Below are 22,849 nucleotides of genomic sequence, written 5' to 3'. Positions count from 1 at the left end.
TGATCAACAATGTGGCTTCCGTAAATACAGAAGTTCACTAGATCATTTACTGAATTTGGAGCATTGTATTGCAGAGGCATTTGCCAATAAAGAATTCATGATAGAGGTGTTCTTGGACATCCATAAAGCCTATGACATGACATGGCGACACGGTATACTAATGAAGCTCTATGCTTATGGTTTAAGAGGAAATTTACGAGTTTTTATTTCAAATTTCTTAAGGGACAGAACTTTCTCTGTCAAATTGCCCCGTAACGTAACATCGGATATATTTATCCAGGAAAACGGGGTGCCACAGGGAAGTGTGCTTAGTCCTACTTTATTTAGCATTATGATCAATGATATTCTGTCGTCAGCTCCCATCCCGAGGAATCTTAAATACTCGCTCTACGCTGACGATTGTGCAATATGGCACTCTTCCCGTAATGCACAATTTTCTGCTGGGCGGATTCAAACAGCCCTTGACTCCATCCACCAATGGGCCTTGCAGTGGGGATTTAAGTTTTCCGTACGTAAGTGTGCCGCTATAGTTTTCACTAATCGTAACGTACCTAATTTGTGCTTAACTTTGGATAATCAGGCGGTACCTTTTCAAAATTCTGTAAAATTTTTAGGAATACATTTTGATCGTAGAATGAATTTTAAACTTCAAGTTAATACTTTGCTTGCTCGTTGTGATAAACCGTTAAATGTCCTCAAGTACCTAGCGGGTACTACCTGGGGTGCCGACAGAAAATCTTTATTAATGGTGTATAAGTCCCTTATTCGATCGAAGCTAGACTATGGCGCACAGGTGTATGGCTCGGTATCCAATGCCACTCTGAAAGGATTGGATGTGTTACAGAATAAATGTTTGCAAATGTGTCTTGGAGCCGTCCGGTGTACCCGTGTGACTCATATGGAAGTGGAGGCGAATGTGCCTCCCCTCCGTATTCGCCGTGACCACCTGGCCTTGTCCTACGGTATAAGGACGTTAAGGAAAAGTAATATCGGCAATGTGGCCTGTACCCCCCTGCGTCAATACCACCACCTTCTGCGGGGGGTGCGTCAACCACTTGCCGTTCGCCTCCACTTACTGACTCAGGAGCTTGATGTGGACCCCAGTGACTGTGACAAGTTGGTGTTTAAAAATATAGCGCCTTGGGAGCCACCCGGCTTTACAGTGGATGTTACATGGCTCCCAGCACCAAAGGCCAAGGCGCGGGAGACGGAGGTCCACCACTTGTTTCGTAACATCATTGTTACTCACTTGGGGTCTCATCAATTGTACACCGACGGCTCCAAGTCGAGTGAATGTGTGGATGCAAGTGTGTCGTCGACTGAATGTGCACTTATGTATCGGTTGCCGACTCATACATCTGTGTTTACCTCCGAACTTTTTGCTATTGACAAAGCCATAGACTATGCTCTCAAATCTAGGCATGACTCATTTGTCATATTTTCAGATTCAAAATCAGCCCTTCAGGCAATTGCATCTTGTACAACGGACTCTCACGAGATCCAGGGCCGCATCGTTGATAAGTTGCATTCATGCAACAAGTCATTCACGCTGATCTGGGTGCCTGGTCATTGTCGTATCTACGGCAATGAGCAGGCTGACTTACTTGCAAAGTCGGCTGTAGAGCTCGAGGAGACTTGGGACGTTCCTCGTGATCTACGGTCGAGTCTCTCTCTCGGAAAGAAATCAATAAATCTTCTGTGGCAAGGTCAGTGGACCAGACTAAATATTCCAACTTGTAAGCCGTACCTGGGCGACTGGGACACTGCCAACTGTCCCAGTCGCCTAGAAGAAAAGTGTTGGCACGGTTACGGCTTAATGCCACCATTTTTACCCACATAAAACCATATATGGAAAGACGCTTCCCACCGCACTGTGACATCTGTGATGCGGTGTTATCTATCAGTCATATCATCCTGCGCTGTCGGCGATTTATTCGTGAACGTGCTTCACTTATAAATTACTGCGGCGCAGTAGACGTCCCCTTCACCCTTTCCACCATCCTGGGTGATGGGGACATTGTTATGACTGATAAATTGATGGCTTTCTTGAGAGAGACCGGACTGATCAGAGTGATGTGACTTTTTTACTGTGTGGTTATGGTTTTTATGAAGAGTAAATATGTATATATTGTAATATTAATTAGGGTTGACAGTTGACATATTTTAAATAGTTCCTCCTCCCACCGATCTATTTCTAATATAGATGTCCCCTACATTAAGCAAAGTTCCTCGCCTGACAGTCACCAGCTGATGAGTGCAAGTGTGCAATATACGAAGGTACTGGACACTTGCAGTCGATGGTGGTCTGCTGGGCGAGGTTCTTCGCTTTCTGTACAAATTATGTAAATACATTATATTATCTTGCTTAAGTTATTCTAATTAGGGCCGACAGCTGACATATATGGAAATGTACCTGACTCGTCTGGTTCCCTTTCATATATTGATGTCCCCTATATTAGGTTGTGCCTCGACTGACAGTCACCAGGTGATGAGTGCAGGTATGTCATGTAGAAAGGCATTACATATCTGCAGTCGGTGGTGTTCTGTTAGTAGAGGTATTTTTACCATTAGTGTAGGTCTAGCTATTTGTCTCTGTAGGATTTAGTATAGGTTAGCGATTTGTCTGTTAGGTGATTAGTTTTAGGGTCTTTAGATTAGTTTTTCTTTATAATATAAGGTGTAAAAAATATAAAACCAAGAAAAATTTTAAAAAAATAAAAATACAAAAAAAAAAAAAGATTAAAATTATTATACATATATGTACGTTTGCATGAAAGTGTGTCTGTATGTATGCATGGAAGTGTGTGTGTGTGTGTATATATATATATATATATATATATATATATATATATATATATATATATATATATATATATATATGTTTAAGTATATATATATATATATGTATATATGTTTAAGTATATATATATATATATATATATATATATATATATATATATATATATATATATATATATATATGGCTTTAATAACCAGGGGCTTCGGCCCCAATGGTTGATAGGCCGGAAAAAAAAAAAAAAAAAAAAAAAAAGGTTGCATGGTCGTGGAGAGTAAATACGTGTTTTCTGTGCTCTCCTCTAGCTATAGGGCTGCCTCACCGGCATTAGTTTTGTAAATACACCGTTAAAATTAGGATTAGCTAGTACTAATTTTTCTCCCTACCCTTGCTAGAGATATAGTAAGTGTCTATATCTATTTACTAAGATTACCTTTGCTTACTCGCCCACGGAGGGTCCCCCCCACTGATCGCTCTGGGGTGTGAAGTAACACGGTCGGGCCTCCCTGAAGTGGTTTGAGAGGGCAGTCTTAGCCATAGGTGTGTTGTCCTGGTTTTTTTGTCCCTTGTTTGTTTTTTCTTCTTCTTCCCACTTCCCCCTTTAGGGGAAAGTGGTCACTATGGCGGACGCCACTGCTGAGGTAGTCCTGACCGACCCCCGACTGTCTCACGGACGGACTACCCCCACACTGAACGGCCCCGGACACGCCCTCTGCTAGACATTGACGTTAGAAATGCCGGTTTTGTTTTGCTGCACGCAGTTGGTTCTACTCCCCTGTCCAGCCTCAATCCCTTCATTATCAAGAAGGTGACTGATGGATGTGCAGGAGAGGTAGAACAGGTCAAAAAACTTGCTAGCGGAGATCTCCTAGTAAAGACTGCAAACTCGTCCCAGGTTAAGGATTTGATGAAGATGAGCAAATTCCATTGCTATGATGTTGTGCCAACGATCCCTCACTCCATGAATTCCTGCAAGGGAGTCATCACTTGCAGGGACCTCATGGTCATGGAAGAGGACGACATCATACGTGAACTTGCTCATGAAGATGTAATTGAAGCCCGTTTCATCACGAGATTTTCCGAGGGCAGGAGGACGAAAACGGCAACGGTTATATTGACTTTCGGTAAAGTGACTCTCCCAACCCATATCAAAGTGGGGTATGAAATTGTTAACGTAAGGACATACATCCCTAACCCACTTTGTTGTTTACGATGTCATTTATATGGACATCATGAAAAGTCTTGTCGGGCTTCTCAATCAGTTTGTGGCAAGTGTGCAACGCAAGGTCATGATGCTGAACATTGCACATCAGAGACTGTCAGCTGCTTTCACTGCAAGGGTGCTCACTTCACTTCCTCTAGGGATTGTCCCAAGTGGAAGGAGGAGAAAGAGGTCTGTGCGGTGAAGGCGACTGAGGGCATCTCTTTCTACAAAGCAAGGAAAAAGGTGAAGGAGTTGCATGCAACTCCCACACCGAATAGGTCCTATGCTTCGGCAGTGATGTCCCGCCCTGTGATGTGCACTGTGGAGACGCAGACTGATCTCGTGCTTGTTAATCAAGTCACTCACTCTACCTCCACCTCCACCTCTAAACCTCCTGTACGATCCAACTCTCTAACTGACCTCCCTAAAGCTTCATCATACTCACAGGCCGCTGCAGCTTCTCAGTCAGTCAAGCCTAAATCAAAGCCTAACAAGACTGTAAAACATAACTTCACTACCCTTTCAAAGCCACGTCCTCATGTCCTCCCTGCTCCTAGCCCAGCGAGGGAGAGGAAGAATAGCTCTTCTTCGGTGGAATCTGGAAGCCTTGTTATTGACAATAATATGGAGGTTTCCGTCAGCAAGCACCGGGAAAGGTCCCCCGGTAGCCACTCGCCTGGTCGCGGGGGGCATAAAAAAACTAAACACACTGGCCCCCCTCATAAATCTTAAACCGCTGCATTCACTATACTACAGTGGAATTGTAGAGGTATTGGGAATAAGTTACACAATATAGCAATCTTGCTTTCTATACACAGGCCAGATGTTGTTTGTTTACAGGAGACGCGCCTGGAGGATCACCCTGATCCTTCACAGTTAAAACACTACCACTCGTATAGAAGATATGAAGGTCACGGAGTAGCCATATACACCCACAAATCACACCCACAAATGGAAGTGATTCTAAATTCTACTCTGGAAGCGGTCGCGTGCAGAGTAAAATTTAATAACACGTATCTGTCTATTTGCTCTCTGTACTGTCCTCCACATGGCCCCATTGATAGTGATGCTTTAAATTCACTAGTTATACATCTCCCTGGGAATAAGTTAGAGTTGGGCGATTTTAACGCCCATCACTATCAATGGGGTAGCTTGAGGATTGATGGTCGTGGGGAGCAAGTAGCCGACCTAATACTACAGTCCAACCTCTGTCTTCTGAACGATGGTAGAGCGACTCGTGTAGATGATCCTACTGGTAACTTTTCGGCCATTGACTTATCTTTGGCCTCCCCTGGTATACATCAAGATTTCTCATGGGACCCTTACGACGACTCCTTGGGAAGTGATCATTTACCCATCTGTCTTTCTTATACACACGACATCATTTCGGACCCTCCACCTCCAATATTTAACTATAAGAAAGCAGATTGGGGATCCTTCTCAAGCATCGCCAATTTAGATATATCTGGGGAGACCATGGATGATAAGGTCGAAAATATAACTACTTCCATATTACACGCAGCTGAGGCTGCTATTCCCAAGACTTCTACAGTTCATGCGAAGCATAGAGCACATTGGTGGACGCCGGATTGCCGACAAGCATTAAGAAAACGCAATAGGAGATACAGGATATTTGATAGTCAGCCCACTGAGGAAAATTTTATTGCATACAAACAGGCACGGGCTGAGGCAAGGAGAATAATAAGAAGGGCCAAACGTGACACCTGGCGGTCCTTTGTGTCCACGGTGACTCGTACAACACCATTGCATAAAGTATGGTCCACTATAAGATTAATAAATAATAAACGCCCATACTTCCCTGTCACCACCTTGCAGGTGAATAACACCACCTATGACGAGCCCGTGGACGTTGCTAACATCCTCGCCAGGAGTTTTTCTCATGTAAGTAGCTCAGCCAATTATGACCCACGTTTCCAACATCATAAATGCGCGACTGAGCTACAGATATTAGACTTTGCCACAGAAGACGTAGACTCCCCGTACAACCAAGAGTTTACACTAGATGAACTGCTCCTTGCCCTTAAATCCTGTAAAGACACCAGCCCTGGACCAGACACCATCACGTACGGTATGATCCAGCATCTTAATCAGGACAGCCTGATTAAGATGTTAGCATTGTACAATGAGATTTGGGCGTCTCGAACGTTCCCAAACTCATGGCACTTTGCGCACATCATACCGATACCCAAAGAGGCTGGTCGTCTTATGAATCCCACCTCATTTCGTCCTATTGTGTTGACTTCTTGTCTATGTAAGGTCATGGAACGTATGGTTAACAATAGGCTTCTTTTTGTTTTAGAGTCGAAGAATTTGTTAAATGATCAACAATGTGGCTTCCGTAAATACAGAAGTTCACTAGATCATTTACTGAATTTGGAGCATTGTATTGCAGAGGCATTTGCCAATAAAGAATTCATGATAGAGGTGTTCTTGGACATCCATAAAGCCTATGACATGACATGGCGACACGGTATACTAATGAAGCTCTATGCTTATGGTTTAAGAGGAAATTTGCCTGTTTTTATTTCAAATTTCTTAAGGGACAGAACTTTCTCTGTCAAATTGCCCCGTAATGTAACATCGGATATATTTATCCAGGAAAACGGGGTGCCACAGGGAAGTGTGCTTAGTCCTACTTTATTTAGTATTATGATCAATGATATTCTGTCATCAGCTCCCATCCTGAGGAATCTTAAATACTCACTCTACGCTGACGATTGTGCAATATGGCACTCTTCCCGTAATGCACAATTTTCGGCTGGGCGGATTCAAGCAGCCCTTGACTCCGTCCACCAATGGGCCTTGCAGTGGGGATTTAAGTTTTCCGTAAGTAAGTGTGCCGCTATAGTCTTCACTAATCGTAACGTACCTAATTTGTGCTTAACTTTGGATAATCAGGCGGTACCTTTTCAAAATTCTGTAAAATTTTTAGGAATACATTTTGATCGTAGAATGAATTTTAAACTTCACGTTAATACTTTGCTTGCTCGTTGTGATAAACCGTTAAATGTCCTCAAGTACCTAGCGGGTACTACCTGGGGTGCCGACAGAAAATCTTTATTAATGGTGTATAAGTCCCTTATTTGATCGAAGCTAGACTATGGTGCACAGGTGTATGGCTCGGCATCCGATGCCACGCTGAAAGGATTGGATGTGTTACTGAATAAATGTTTGCGAATGTGTCTTGGAGCCGTTCGGTGTACCCGTGTGACTCGTATGGAAGTGGAGGCGAATGTGCCTCCCCTCCGTATTCGCCGTGACCACCTGGCCTTGTCCTACGGTATAAGGACATTAAGGAAAAGTAATATCGGTAATGTGGCCTGTACCCCCCTGCGTCAATACCACCACCTTCTGCGAGGGGTGCGTCAACCACTTGCCGTTCGCCTCCACTTACTGACTCAGGAGCTTGATGTGGACCCCAGTGACTGTGACAAGTTGGTGTTTAAAAATATAGCGCCTTGGGAGCCACCCGGCTTTACAGTGGATGTCTCATGGCTCCCAGCACCAAAGGCCAAGGCGCCGGAGGCGGAGGTCCACCACTTGTTTCGTAACATCATTGTTCGTCACTTGGGGTTCCATCAATTGTACACTGACGGCTCCAAGTCGAGTGAATGTGTGGGTGCAAGTGTGTGGTCGACTGAATGTGCACTTATGTATCGGTTGCCGACTCATACATCTGTGTTTACCTCCGAACTTTTTGCTATTGACAAAGCCATAGACTATGCTCTCAAATCTAGGCATGACTCATTTGCCATATTTTCAGATTCAAAATCAGCCCTTCAGGCAATTGCATCTTGTACAATGGACTCTCACGAGATCCAGGGCCGCATCGTTGATAAGTTGCATTCATGCAACAAGTCATTCATGCTGATCTGGGTGCCTGGTCATTGTCGTATCTACGGCAATGAGCAGGCTGACTTACTTGCAAAGTCGGCTGTAGAGCTCGAGGAGACTTGGGACGTTCCTCGTGATCTACGGTCGAGTCTCTCTCTCGGAAAGAAATCAATAAATCTTTTGTGGCAAGGTCAGTGGACCAGACTAAATATTCCGACCTGTAAGCCGTACCTGGGCTACTGGGACACCGCCAACCGCCCCAGTCACCTGGAAGAAAGTGTTGGCACGGTTACGGCTCAATGCCACCATTTTAACACATATGAAACCTTATATGGAAAGACGCTTCCCACCGCACTGTGACATCTGTGATGCGGTGTTATCTATCAGTCATATCATCCTGCGCTGTCGGCGATTTATTCGTGAACGTGCTTCACTTATAAATTACTGCGGCGCAGCAGATGTCCCCTTCACCCTTTCCTCCATCCTGGGTGATGGGGACATTGTTATGACTGATAAATTGATGGCTTTCTTGAGAGAGACCGGACTGATCATAGTGATGTGGCTTTTTTACTGTGTAGTTATGGTTTTTATCAACGGTAAATATGTATATATTGTAATATTAATTAGGGTTGACAGTTGACATAAAAATAGTTCCTCCTCCCACTGATCTGTTTCTAATATAGATGTCCCCTACATTAAGCCAAGTTCCTCGCCTGACAGTCACCAGCTGATAAATGCAAGTGTGCAATATAGGAAGGTATTGGGCACTTGCAGTCGATGGTGGTCTGCTGGGAGAGGTTCTTCACTTATTGTATAAATTATGTAAATACATTAGATTATCTTGCTTAAGTTATTCTAATTAGGGCCGACAGCTGACGTATATGGAAATGTTCCTGACTCGCCTGGTTCCCTTTCATATATTGATGTCCCCTATATTAGGTTGTGCCTCGACTGACAGTCACCAGGTGATGAGTGCAGGTATGTCATGTAGAAAGGCATTACATATCTGCAGTCGATGGTGTTCTGTTAGTCGAGGTATTTTTACCATTAGTGTAGGTCTAGCTATTTGTCTCTGTAGGATTTAGTATAGGGTAGCGATTTGTCTGTTAGGTGATTAGTTTTAGGGTCTTTAGATTAGTTTTTCTTTATAATATAAGGTGTAAAAAATATAAAACCAAAAAAGAAATTTAAAAAATAAAAATACAAAAAAATAAATAAAATTAAGATTATTATATATATATGTACGTTTGCATGAAAGCGTGTCTGTATGTATGCATGGAAGTGTGTGTGTGTGTGTGTGTGTGTGTGTGTGTGTATATATATATATATATATATATATATATATATATATATATATATATATATGTTTAAATGTATATACATATATATATCCGGCCTTAATAACCAGGGGCTTCGGTCCCAATGGTTGATAGGCCAGAGAGAAAAAAAAGAAAAGAAAAAAAAAAGCGATAGAGGGTCAGTCTCCTGCCGGCCCCAGAGAGAGAAGGTCTTGATTTCTCGCTCAGCTGGCTTGGAGAGTGGGGGTTATGTTATACTATATAGTATTGTAATATCATTTATTACGGTAGTATATACTCTAGTATGCTTTTAACAGGGGTTGGTTGTGTTGGGTACAGTTGCTAACTAATTTTCATTTTGAAGATTAATTGCTTATTATTATTCATTTCTATATTTGTTAATTTTGCATTCATAATTCATAACTTTTCTATTCTGGCTATTTTGGTATATTTATTTGGCCTACCTTCCTACATGCACCTAGTATTATGGTTCTGTGTTTATGTATTGCATTGGTTTGCATTAACATCGGTTGCATTACACTATCATTTACTTTATCATTTACACTGGATCAGCGGGCAGTGAATTACTGTGAGTATAGTGAAGGGGTTTGAGACAGTGTGATTTCAATTAGGGTGTATCTTTCGTTGGTCCTCCAATCGAGCTTAGCTTGGCTGGTGTGATCCAACTTAGGTGTTGTTTCCACATCTCAATGGCCCAGAGTTGTGACCACAGTAATTACATTGCTCAGCTGTATATTACTGCACGACGGGGTGGTACACTATAAGGAGGAGGGGTGGTGGCCTCGGGAAAAGGTATACGTTATAGGGTGGTTATCCTCTTAAGTCCCTACGCCCTGTCAACCTTGTGTTCTGCTGATTCGATCAAGTTGGCTATAGGTTATTTCCAGCAGCTGGGGTCAGTAATACACCCAGTGTCAGCTGGCTGCAGAACCGGGTACTGTATTATTCGGGCATAACTGCTTGGCCTTGGTGTAATTACCGGAGTCACACAGGGAATCCCACCCCACGCATCGTGGTCCCAGAGAACCTGGACCCAACAGATCTACCTCGCAGTAGTGTCTGTTCACAGTGTTGTCTTTTGGAGGTTTGGTGTGAGAGGACTGTCAGCCCTTGCGTTAAGAAGGTGTAGGCCAGGGTCTTCTCTCTTACAGGACAGCATTCGTGACACATCATATTCTAATGTTAATCTATCAATAAACTCAGCAAAGATGGGGCTGGTGATGATGGTGATGATGATGACAACGATAACGTTGAGGGTGATGGAAGGCCTAGTATTTTGGTGATGGAAGAAGTTATGATGAGAATGATAATGATGATGGTGATGATGATTTACACAAGGAAAATGGGAACTGCAGAGAAACCACCTAAATTGTTATATCAAAATAAGAATAGCTCTTATTGCAACGAACACACAGCCATAAATTATACAGTACTGGTTACTCTCATATGTTTATTATACAGGAAAAAACAAAGGCTAGGAGTCCACAAAATAATTCCCTTAAATAAATCAGTGCGTGAATAACAGAGCCAAATTAAAGATCCGTTCTTATCGAGATGCCTGGACACATTGCGTTTAAAAAACTGGAGATCATAGGCTAATGGAAATACAGACAGAGGAAGACAGTTCCAGAACTGACCTGTTGTATGCATGAACGACTGGAAGTAATGGTTTACTCTTGCATTAGAAAACTGGATAGAAAAGGAGTGAGAATTTGCTGTCAGACGGGTGCTACGTACTTGCCGGAATGAAGGAGGGTTGCAAGGAGACAGTTCAGAAGAGCAATGGCTATTGAAGAAGCGAGAAAAAAGTAATAAATACAGTATAACTTAATATGCGCACAATCTTAGTGATAATATTGCGTCTAGTATTCCCGTCGGGTGAGAAGGCTCCCTAGCATCTCGTCCTTAGCTATTTATTTTTGGATATGGCTAATTAATATCCTTTTATACATTCTATAAGCAGAGTATGGCGATGTCGCAACGCGTTATGTAACACAGAGGAGGACAGTAAAGTGTAATAAATATAATTAGTCGGAAACAAAAATGTGTTAGGGAGCTCCCTCAACCGACCAGAATACGTGCCTAGGTTACATTAGTGAATTATAAAATAATTTCATAGCTCCCGTCTAGCAGCAAACTCTCATACCATTCCTGTCCAACTCTCTAATGCAAGCTAACCGTTACTCCCAGTCCTTCATGTATGCAACAGGTCAACTCTGGAGCTTCATCCTTTGTATTACTTACTACCTATGACCTCCAGTCTTTTAAACGCAGTGTCCAGGCATTTCGAAATGAACGCATCTTGTATTTGGCTCTGTTATTTTATTTTTTGCTTTTCCTTGGAGGGAAGTCTTGCGGGCTTCTGGTGTTTGGTTCCTTCTTCATTGCATTAAAAAGAAAAAAAAAGTTGCAATAAGCTTCACGTAACCATGTGAAGGACAGGAGTCCCGGGCATTTCGACTGGCATGTAGAACTGTGTTGCGGAATTAATGTTTGTGCAGGAGGGTCGAGTCAGAATATTGAAACAGTATCCCCATCCGTTCTTCCTGCCCAAGCCCAGCAAGGCGAGAGATGACTCCACGCTTCGTTAAATATTCTCTCTCTCTCTCTCTCTCTCTCTCTCTCTCTCTCTCTCTCTCTCTCTCTCTCTCTCTCTCTCTCTCTCTCTCTCTCTCTCTCAATTAAAAAATATATATATCACCGGAATATAGAGCTTAAATAATAAGGTCTGTTTCTCAATAATTACTACCACATTCAGGTCACTCTATCAGCCTGTTTTATAATTAAGTTTAGAACTAATTCGATTTGTTAGGAGTTTTGTAAAAAGTTTATGGACAACAAGGGAAGGCTGATCGGATCGTGAACCCGGATACACGAACGCATTTACTATCAATTCCCTGTCGTAACTCAGGTTTGGATTTTACGATTGATATTCTGTCGTAAGTCCGGTTTTGATTTTACGATTAATTCTTTGCAGTAACTCGGCTTTTGATTTTGCGATTAATTATTTGCCGTAAGTCGGGTTTTGATTTGCAGGACATTAAAGATGGCTGTAGAATCTTCCTCTTAGTCCTCCTCTAACTTCATAAATATAATTTAGTTGCGAGACGACAATTACTGAAGGTTGTATCTATTTTCTGCAGGAAGATCAGGGATGGGAATGCCAAATCATCCTTTGACTAGCCCTTGTAAAACCATGTCTAGGTTACGACGGGGATTCGATCGTAAATATTCTTGAGAATCCCACTCCTAGATTTTTTCCTTTACCCACTACACTACAATGATGTATCTTGTGTTTATATATATGAATAGATGGATGGATAGATAGACAGATAGATAAACAGATGGTAGACTGATAGACGGATTATATTTTTGTAGGTGTTGTAGAGGGACGCCTTCTTGAGGTGGCACCGATACTGCTCGGGGGAGGGGGTTTACCTGCGTGGCGATGCAAGCTCTTCCCAGCTAATATTGTCTCCCGAATGGAGAAGAATGGACAGTGGGAGAGAGGTAACTTAAGCCTGCAGTTCACCGGGTTCATATTTCAGATAAATCTGGGACAATACTTCTAATACTACTGCTTGTGCTACAGCTATTACTACTATTACTACTACCAATATAACAGCTACCACTACTACTACCAATACAACAGCTACTACTACTACTACTACTACTCCCACTACTACCACTACTACTACTGCCACTACTACCACTACCACAGTGACAACTACTGCTACTACAGTTACTACTACTACTACTACAGCGACTTCTACTACCAGTAAAACGCCTTTGTCGGCGAGGTACGAGCGAAGCCATTTAAATCCGAAAGCATTGAAATGTGGCCATACACCCGAGGATGCCTAGAGTATATTGACGGCTATCTACCTACCAAGTTTCATGGCTTTACGACAAACTGTCTGGCCTGTGGCTCTCTTTTGAAGATTTTCGACATGCTGCACTTGGCGAGTGTCACGTGCACCGCCTGGGTGTGATGAAACCTGTCAAAAACAAATCTTAAAGAAATGGGCTATCACACAGTGCACACCAGGCAGTGATCGGCCCTGTGGTTGCTGAGATATAAGCTTCCCAAAAGCATTACCGTCGGGCCGGGACGGGTCGGGCTGCTCATATGTGAGAAAATGCCACTACTTGACGAGAGACTGACGAGGTCTTCGCCCTCGCCACTAACTACTGCCACTACAATACTACTACTACTGTTACTGCTACAACAACTACTACATCCACCACTACAACAATAACAACAAGAACTGCTACTACCATTGCTACTTCCACAACAACAACTAAAACTATTACTGCAACTACAACTACTACTTTAGGTACCACTAGTATTACGACTACTATTGCTTCTACTACTACTACCACTACTACTAATAATAATAAAAATAATAATAATAATAATAATAATAATAACAATAATAATGATAATAATTAGAACGCCGCAACATTGTCCAAGGACAATGTTCATAAGGGAAAACTTCCCACAGTCGTTGCCTACTAGAAGCTGAGCTATAAAGGAACCCTCAGGTCAAGGTCACTGATCTTTTGCATGTCACCTTAAGTCATCAAGATATTTAATTCTACCAAGCTTGGTGGCTCTAGCTTTATTCTTTCATGTAAAATCTGGTGTATTATGGAGTAGTCCAATGTTTTGGACTATAGGCCATCTCAGAGAATAAAGATCCGATTTGGATTATATTAAGCACTGCATTCAGGACACGTCCCAGGTATATGCCATAAAAATTTCACCCTCTAACTTAATTGGTTCTCGGGCTTTTTTAGGGACACTTTTTTTTTCTTTGTTCCGTATCCTATCTGGGTTCCAGTAGCCGGATCAGGATGATATTTGGCAAGACGAAGTGGCCAACCAGTACTATGATATGCGAAAGAATGGGGACTGTGCAGCAGCTCAGACGGTATGCGAATGGCAGCGACTTAGATCTTCCCTAATATTATAATGATATTGACAAAAAACAGAGAACTTTCTGTGGAAATAAGAGAAGTTTGATGATAACAACAATGATAATAATAATAATGATCGTAATAATAATACCATTACTATTACTTCTGCTACCAGTACCACCAGTACTACTACTACAACTACTACTCCTACTACTACTACTACTACTACTACTACTACTACTACTACTATTACTACTACTACTACTACTGCTGCCAGCACTACTCTTCTTAGCTGCAGAAAATAATATAACACTAGGAATGAAAGTTTTCATAAGGCTGTATCGAACCCTTTGCAGGTCTAGGGGTTTCCTACAACTGAGCACAAACGTACGAGCCGAACTTTAACCTTGCCTTGCTCCCTTGACCGTTGACTGATTTCTCTCAAAAATTGATCCATTCGTTCTTGTCTTACCTTCAACCCTTCCACCAAGTTTGCTGTAAATTGTATAAAAACTGCTACGTTGATCTTGCAATGTCAGAAATCCACCTACCTCTGTAGCCTGGGCATTTGACTCACTGTTCTAGAAGGCAATTAGCTTAGGCATTGACTAATCGTCAACCCTTCCACCAAGTTTGATTTGGATCGGATAAAAAATGTTTGAGTTATTTTCTACACACACACACACACACACACACACACACACACACTTACCCCCGCACACACACACACACACACACACACACACACACACACACACACACACACTTATCCCCGCACACACACACACACACACACACACACACACACACACACACACTTATCCCCGCACACACACACACACACACACACACACACACACACACACACACACACACACACACACACACACACACACACACACACACACACACACACACACACACACACACACACACACACACACACACACACACTGACAAGCAGCCTTTCTACTACAGAAGTTGATGGTTACTACGGTATATGCCTTAGGGTGGTGTGTCTTTGATGCCAACATGTGTGACTGTGCAGACCGATTCTGGAACCGCAAACTTAGCCAGACAGTCGGTATGTCAAGTATGGATTTTCTGGGAGAACTGTTTTTGTTGTGCCTCTGTTGTCTACGTTCTTCTCTGGCCAGGTTCCGAGCTACTACACTGCAGAGAGCTTGCCATTGTATTCTGTCAGAGGCATTGGTTTCAAGATCTTATGGTATAATGTTATATTTTTTCAGAGTCGTCCTTATATAGTTCCTCTGGGTTGTGACGTGCTGCAGTGAGTTGGCCATACAGAACTTGGGGGGAAAGGGGTGGTCAGCCATGTAGAACACGTGTCCGACCCATCTCAGCTGTTTTTTTTTTTTTTTTTTTTTTTTTTTTTTGGCCAGCTTGGTTTCTGTGCTGGTTGACTTTGCCTGCTGGAGAATTTATGAGTAAGGGACTTTTTCTTCTCATGTGATGCACTGTAAACATCGGATGTGAAACTACTGAAGCTGTTGATATGGCGCTGGTAAGTAGTCCAGGATTCAGCACTGTATTAGAGGGTGGCGAGGCATACAGCCGTAAATACTGGTTCTTTCGTCTCGATTCTCAAGCTGTTTTCAAAGACTGGATCTAAGACGTCCAAGAGAGTTTGAGGCATGGTTGATTCGAGCATGGATTTCAGCATCAGTGTTTTATTTATCTGTGAGCACATTTCCAAGGTTGGTAAAATTCTTTTTATATGAAATTTAAGAAGCTCTGCTGGGTTGTTTCTCTGAGATATTAGAACTGTTTTATTGACATTTATTCGGAACTCCATTATATGGTAAATGCTGGACAGTGATGAGACTCAGTTCTCAGGCTTCTGGGGTACATGCAAGGACAGCAATCATCTTCGTATTGTAGCTCTAGGAAATGAGCTATTTCAGTCTTTGATTGTGCCTGATTACGTCTGAGATTAAATAAGTTATCGTCTAGACGGAACTGGATTTTTATTTCGCCATCAGGGTTCATTTGGTGACTTAAAAGGGTGACTGAAGTGAGATAGATGTTGATAATGACAAAAGCCAGGACACATCCTTGCTTTACGCCCACATCCATATTGAAGGGTTTGGATTTGCTACCATTTATGGACATGAACAATCATGTTGTAATCCAGGCACTTCAAGATTATAAGAAATTAATTTGGAACTCCAACTTTTGAAACAGCATTCCATGAAAATTATCCTTTGACTGTGTCAAATGCTTCTGCAGGATTGATGAGTGCAATATATTAGTCCTGGTTCTGCTAGTGGCATTTCTCTTGGATCTGTCAGGCAACGAAAATCATATTAGAGGTACTTTGTTTCTTCCGAAATCCACAGTTTGTTTCAGGAAGTGTTGACTCAGACGTTTTGTCAGTCTGGGTAATGTTATCTTACCTAGTTCTTTCCAAACATTCAAGGAGGGAGATACCTCCACTGCTGTCACAGTTTAAGTGGTCCCCTTTCTTCTTGTAGATAGTTATTAGAAATAAGCCATTCGATGAAGTTCGCTCTTGGTTGCAGATAGTCAGTATGAGATTATGGAGATGGGGTTGAGTATCTGGCCACCCTTTTTGATTAATTCAGTTGGTATTCTATCTGGGCCAGAGAGTTTATTATTTCTTAGACAGTGGATGGCCTGAACAATTTCTGCAAGTGTAGGTGGGACATGAAGATCTGCCGCATCAGGAGCATTTGGGATGTTATCGACCACGTTTCTTCGATTCAGTAGTGTACGGAAGTGTTGCGTTCATCTTTCTAGGATTGCTTTCATGTCTTTAAAGAACTCTCCCTCGGCTGATCGAGTAGGGGTTATATTGTGTTTGGTTGGCCTATAGATGGTTTTTATGGACCTGTATAACCCATGCGCCAACGCGAGATCGTGCTAGAAGAGTGAGAGAAGAGTTCTGGACAAATGTGGAAGTGTGCATGGAAAAGTTTGGAAGGAATGAGAGAGTGTTTTTGATTGGGGATATGAATGGTAAAGTTGGTAATGTGAAGGTGGATGGAATAGTTGGTGAGTGGGGTGTGCCTGCTGAGATAGATGAGAATGGGAGTGCGTTAGTGGACATTTGTGCTGGGAGGGGGTTGGTGATAGCCAATACCCTCTTCAGGCATAAAATGATCCACAGGTATACATGGCGAGTGATGAGAAGGGTGGGTGGTGAACTGAATGAAAGGAAGGCAATGATTGATTATGTGTGTGTGGATGAAAGGATGCGAAGATGTGTAAAGGATGCAAGAGTGTATAGAGGTTGGGGGAGTGGACTTTCTGACCACTACTTGGTGGTGGCTAGAATTAGGATGCAAGTAGGATGGAGGAATAGAAGAAGGGAAAGACGAGAGGAAGAAGTAGTTGCAAGGAGAGTGGAAAGGTTACAAGAGGATGAGAAAAAGGCAGAGTATAAGAGAGAAGTGGAGGAACGATTGGGCAAATATGAATTGGAGCAGATGGGAGACGTGGAAGGTATGTGTAAGATATTTACAGAAGAAATATGTGCAGCATGTGATGTGGTGTGTGGAAGGAAGAGAAGACGGAGGGGGGTGCAAGGAACAGCGTAGTGGACTGAAGAGGTGAAACAGACTGTGGCACAAAAGAAGAAAGCATACAATGAATGGATGAGAAATAGGGGCGTGGAAGAAGTTGAGAGGCGGAAGAGAGAGTTATATGTGGAAAGGAAGAGAGAGGTGAAAAGATTAGTAAGAGAGAGTAAGAAGAGAGTGGATGAGGAATTTGGAAGGAATTTGAGTGTAAAGTGGAGGGACTGTAAGAAAATGTTCTGGAGAGAAGTGAAAAGAGTAAGACAGGGTGGAAGTGAAGTTAGCAGGGGAGTGAAAGATAAAAATGGTAGATTACTAGTGGAGAAGGGAGAAAAAGTGAGCAGATGGAGAGAACACTTTAAGGAATTGTTGAACGTGGAGGATGGAAGTAATGCGAGTATAAGTGGCTGGGGAATGGCTGGGAGAAGGAGGGAGGTGAGAAGACAGGAAGAAATCAGTAGGATAGAAGTTGTGGAAGCAATGAAGAAAGTTAAATCGGGGAAAGCCCCAGGAATTGATGGAGTGTGTGGTGACATGCTGAAGCATGGGGGAGAGATAGTAGTAGAATTGATGTGGAAGATGTACAGATTGGCCTGGGAGGAAGGTAGAGTCCCGGAGGATTGGAAGTCAGGTATAATTATTCCCTTGTACAAAGGAAAGGGGAAAAAGAAGTGTGTGGTAATCATAGGGGCATTTGTCTTCTTAGTATAATAGGAAAAGTGTATGGTAGGATTCTTATAGACAGAGTTAGAGAAAGAACAGAGAAATTAGTTGGAGAAGAACAGGGAGGCTTTAGGAAGGGAAGAGGTTGTGTAGATCAGATATTCATTCTTAGATCTTTAGTGGAAAAGTTTCTAGAGAAGGGAAAGAAGTTGTATGCGGCTTTCATGGACTTGGAGAAAGCATATGACAGGGTGGATAGACAAGGATTGTGGAAAGTGTTAAAAACATATGGAGTAGATGGGAAGTTGTTGAATGCTGTGAAGAGTATGTACGATGGTGCGAAGGCTGCAGTGCATGTGGATGGTGAACTAAGTGAATTTTTCTCTTTGAAAGTTGGGTTGAAACAGGGATGTGTCATGTCTCCATGGTTGTTCAATCTGTACATGGATGGGGTAATAAAAGAGGTACAAGGCAGGGTAGTGGATGTTGGAGTGGCCCTGGTGAGAGAGGATAGTGTTTGGAAACTCCCTGTACTGTTGTTTGCAGATGATACTGTGTTGTTGAGTGAAGACGAAGGGGAGCTGCAAGGCTTGGTGGATGAGTTTGAGAGAGTGTGTAAGAAACGGAATATAAAGGTGAATGTAAGGAAGAGTAAAGTGATGGTCTTTGAGAGAGGTGAAGTTAGTGAATGTACAGCGAGGTTGGATGGTGAGGAATTGGAAAATGTGAGTACGTTTAAGTATTTGGGTAGTGTGATGAGTAAGGATGGAGGTTTGGAGGGTGAAGTGCTTGAAAGGGTACAGCAGGGAAGAAAGGTTGCTGGTTCCTTGAAAGCAGTGATAAGAAACAGGGACGTGAGCATGGAAGTGAAAAAGTTACTACATGACAGTATTGTGATACCAACTCTAACGTACGGAAGTGAAGCTTGGACATTGTTGGAAGGACACAAGTCAAGAGTGAGAGCAGTGGAAATGAGTTATTTAAGAGGAGCCTGTGGAGTCACGTGGAGAGACAGGCTGACGAATGAGGATATAAAGGAGCGTTGTGGTGTGGATGTGGATGTGATAGGAAGCGTTATGAGGAACACACTGAGGTGGTTTGGCCATGTGGAGAGGATGGAGGGTGAAAGACTGACGAAGAGAGTGTATATGAGTGAGGTGGAGGGGGAAAGAGGGAGGGGGAGGCCGAGGATGAGATGGAGGGATGGGGTGGAGAGGTATATGAGAGAGGGGTGTGTGAGTTGGGAGCAGGGCAGTGAAATGGCGGGGGACAGGGCGACTTGGAGGCGATTTGTTTGTGGCCACCCCAAACGGGATTGAGGCGTCTGGCAATAGATAGATAGATAGATAGTATAACCCATATTGGTCATTATATCACACAGTCATTTCCAGCTCGTTTGCTTCCTCTATCCACCATTTGTTCTCCATATCATGCAGTTTTCTCCGGATTTCATTGCTGAGATTCTGGAATTCTGTTTTTAGGGTTAAGGAGCTAGGATGAGGTAACCAGTTATGTGCTCTATTCTTCATTCCAAGACGATCATGTATGCCCTCAGCATTTTCATCAAACCAGTCTTCATGGTGGTGAATGGAGAAGCCAAGGATTTCTTCTACAGTACTTTGGAGCAGTGTCTTAATGTTTAGTCACTCTGCGTCTAGGTTTGTTGCATTCCTATTTGGGTCAATGATAGGAAGTGAGAGATCTTGCCTGTAACAGTGCTGCAGAAGGTGTTACAGGTTGCCACATGCTTTAAAATACTGCAGTTTAGTTTCTTGGCGGATGGTCTACGGTGCTTTTGAGGGCTTATGATTAGATGCAGTTTGGTGAGTATAAGGTTATGGTCTGTTGGGAACTCAGCACCTCTCTTCCATCTCACTGCCTTACAATGAGATAGTCAATTAGATACAAATGTGTAGATCATGGGTACATCCATGTGGTCTTGCGTTTATTCTTAGGCTGAAGACTGTGTTTTGAGCATAAAGAAAGCAGTTAAGGCCATTGTTGTTCATGTTACCAACACCATGGCAGCTTATAATGCCTTACCAGAGCCATTAAACTCTCCAAGCAAGATGAGTTTGTTATTTGGTGGTATTGAGCGAATGGTAGCATCCAGAAGGGCATAAAAAGAATCTTTGATTGTGTCTTCAGAATCAAGTGCAGGGGTATAGGCACTGATGAATGTTGCATATTGGCCTCTTGAGAGTGGTATGCACCAGGACATCACCCTCTCTGACATACCCACAGGTGTTTCTTGGATATGCTGCAGGTGGCTGCTTCGGACTGCAAAGCAAATATTATGGTTGCTTCATACGTTGTCTGGATATCCCCTCCAGAAATAGGTATACCCTTCGTCTGCTTCTATGGGACCGCCCACTCCTGAGAGGTGAGTCTAAAACAAGGCAGCAACTGTCAGTTTTATAGCTTTACGGTTCATGGGCAATGAGAGCAGTTCTGTGGTGTGACCGTGTGTCATGGTCAGTATCAAGCAAGGTTCGTATACTCCAGGTAGCAAGAGTCAGGGGATTCTTTTTGTTTTTCGACAGCTTTGGGATGCCTTGACAGATGCTGTTATCTGGCCAGGTGGTGAGGAGCAGCAAATATTTAGGTTACCTTTTCTAAACCCCTCCCCGTAAGGAAAAAACAGTTGGGCGTCTTTTTCTGACTGCTTAGCGGCACTGGGTGCTACTGAAGGCGTGGCCTGCTCCTATGCCATCATACCAGTGACCACTGGGTCAGTGCCGCCTATGTACAGGATTCGAGCTAGCGACTTCCAGCCACATTCATGACATATCACCATCACCCTATCCTGTTGCCATAGATCTTTTGATTTTTATGAAAGGATGAAATGCGAGGTGAGTAAAGCAGTGGGCTTGCACAGTGTATGTATCTGGTGTGATGGTGAGAGTGTACCATCCTTACCACAACATGACTTAGCCCCTCTCAGCCTGTGATGGTGACATGTAGACTCACGACGACCATCTACTGAGCAAAAGAGCAGGAGTCTGCTGGGAGCTCTGTCTGTCGAGCCCTGCTTTCCATGGGACTCTACTCACCGATTTTTCTTTCGGGGTTTTCTCCCATAGTCTTAACCCATCCAAGGGCAATCCACATGGCAGTGGGCTTGGAAACACTAAGCCTGACCCCTCACTGATGGCCCCTCCAGCATGTGTAACCCTGTCCTCCTGCTGAGTCCCGTGGGGAGGGGATATCCCCCGACAGGTACGGCCCATCAGATTTACAGGGTACACAAGCCACCCACCACGACAAGGTGGTTCCTGTGGGGGGAGATGTACACACACACACACACACACACACACACACACACACACACACACACACACACACACACACGCCGCCTAAAGCATAACACCCGCTCTCTCTTCGCGAGCATAGCTGTAAAAAAAAAGAAAGAAAGAAAGAAAAAAAAAGAAATACATCTTAGGAGGCCAAACAACAACAAAGGCATGGAACTCGACCCCCATGTTGTAATTATCGAGATCACATCATCGGATTCCTGTCGTATATATATTTTTTATATATATCTGCTCAGCCGTCTGCCTCTTGCCTTGTGTATGAGATAGAGGGACGGGCACAAGGATAGGTAGACGGATAGAGATGGAGAGAGAGATTGACAAAGTGATTGACTAAATGATAGGTGGATAGATAGACGGACAGATTGATGGATGGCTATATAGATAGATGATACTGTAGATAGATAGATGGAGAGAGAGAGAGAGAGAGAGAGAGAGAGAGAGAGAGAGAGAGAGAGAGAGAGGCGGAGGGGAGGGGGGAAGATGAAAAGCACGTGGGCCAAGTATTGATCACCTTAGTCTTTTTTCTCTTTGTTCGTTCCCTGACACCAGGAGCCCTCCTACATACCTTCACATGTCACCACTTTTTTTATATACGGAGAAGTAACCAAAGACTAGAAGCCCACAAGACTGTTCCCTCCAACAAAAAAATAAAAACAAGATACTAAACAGCCAAATGCATGATTCGTTCAATTCGTGATGCCTCGATACACTGCGTTTAAAAGACTGGAGGTCATAGGCAGTAGGAAATACAGACAGAGAATGAGAGTTCCAGAGTTGACTTGTTGCTGTGTGTAACGGTTTACTCTTACATTAGAGAGCTGGACAGAAAAAGGATGATCGTCTGCTGCCAGACGGGTGTTACACACCCGCTATTGTGGAGGAGGAATGCAATCAGACATTTCAAAGGAGCAGCAACCATTGAAGTAGCGATAAAAAAAGAGATAAAGATGCTACAGTGCGGCTAAGATTCAAAGGCTGAAGGGAGCCAGTAAGATGAGGAGAGTTAATGAGACGAAAAACCTTTAACTCCACGTTTGCTGTATGTGGGGAGCCTCCCCACACATGAGATACCAAGGGAGAATAAAACCCATGTATTAAGTCGATAATTGTGCAAGGGCAAAGAATGCACAGAGTAGGCACAGCACGCCTACTCTCTTGGAAGTAGATGTTACAAGAGATGTAATATGATCTTTCGAAGTCCCAAGGATGTTCAGTGA

This window comes from Coenobita brevimanus, chromosome 66, assembly GCF_032717465.1.
Source record: "Coenobita brevimanus isolate Jiangsu-jjx chromosome 66, ASM3271746v2, whole genome shotgun sequence".
Lineage (NCBI taxonomy): Eukaryota > Metazoa > Arthropoda > Malacostraca > Decapoda > Coenobitidae > Coenobita > Coenobita brevimanus.
Note: the sequence above shows the minus strand (reverse complement) of the source record.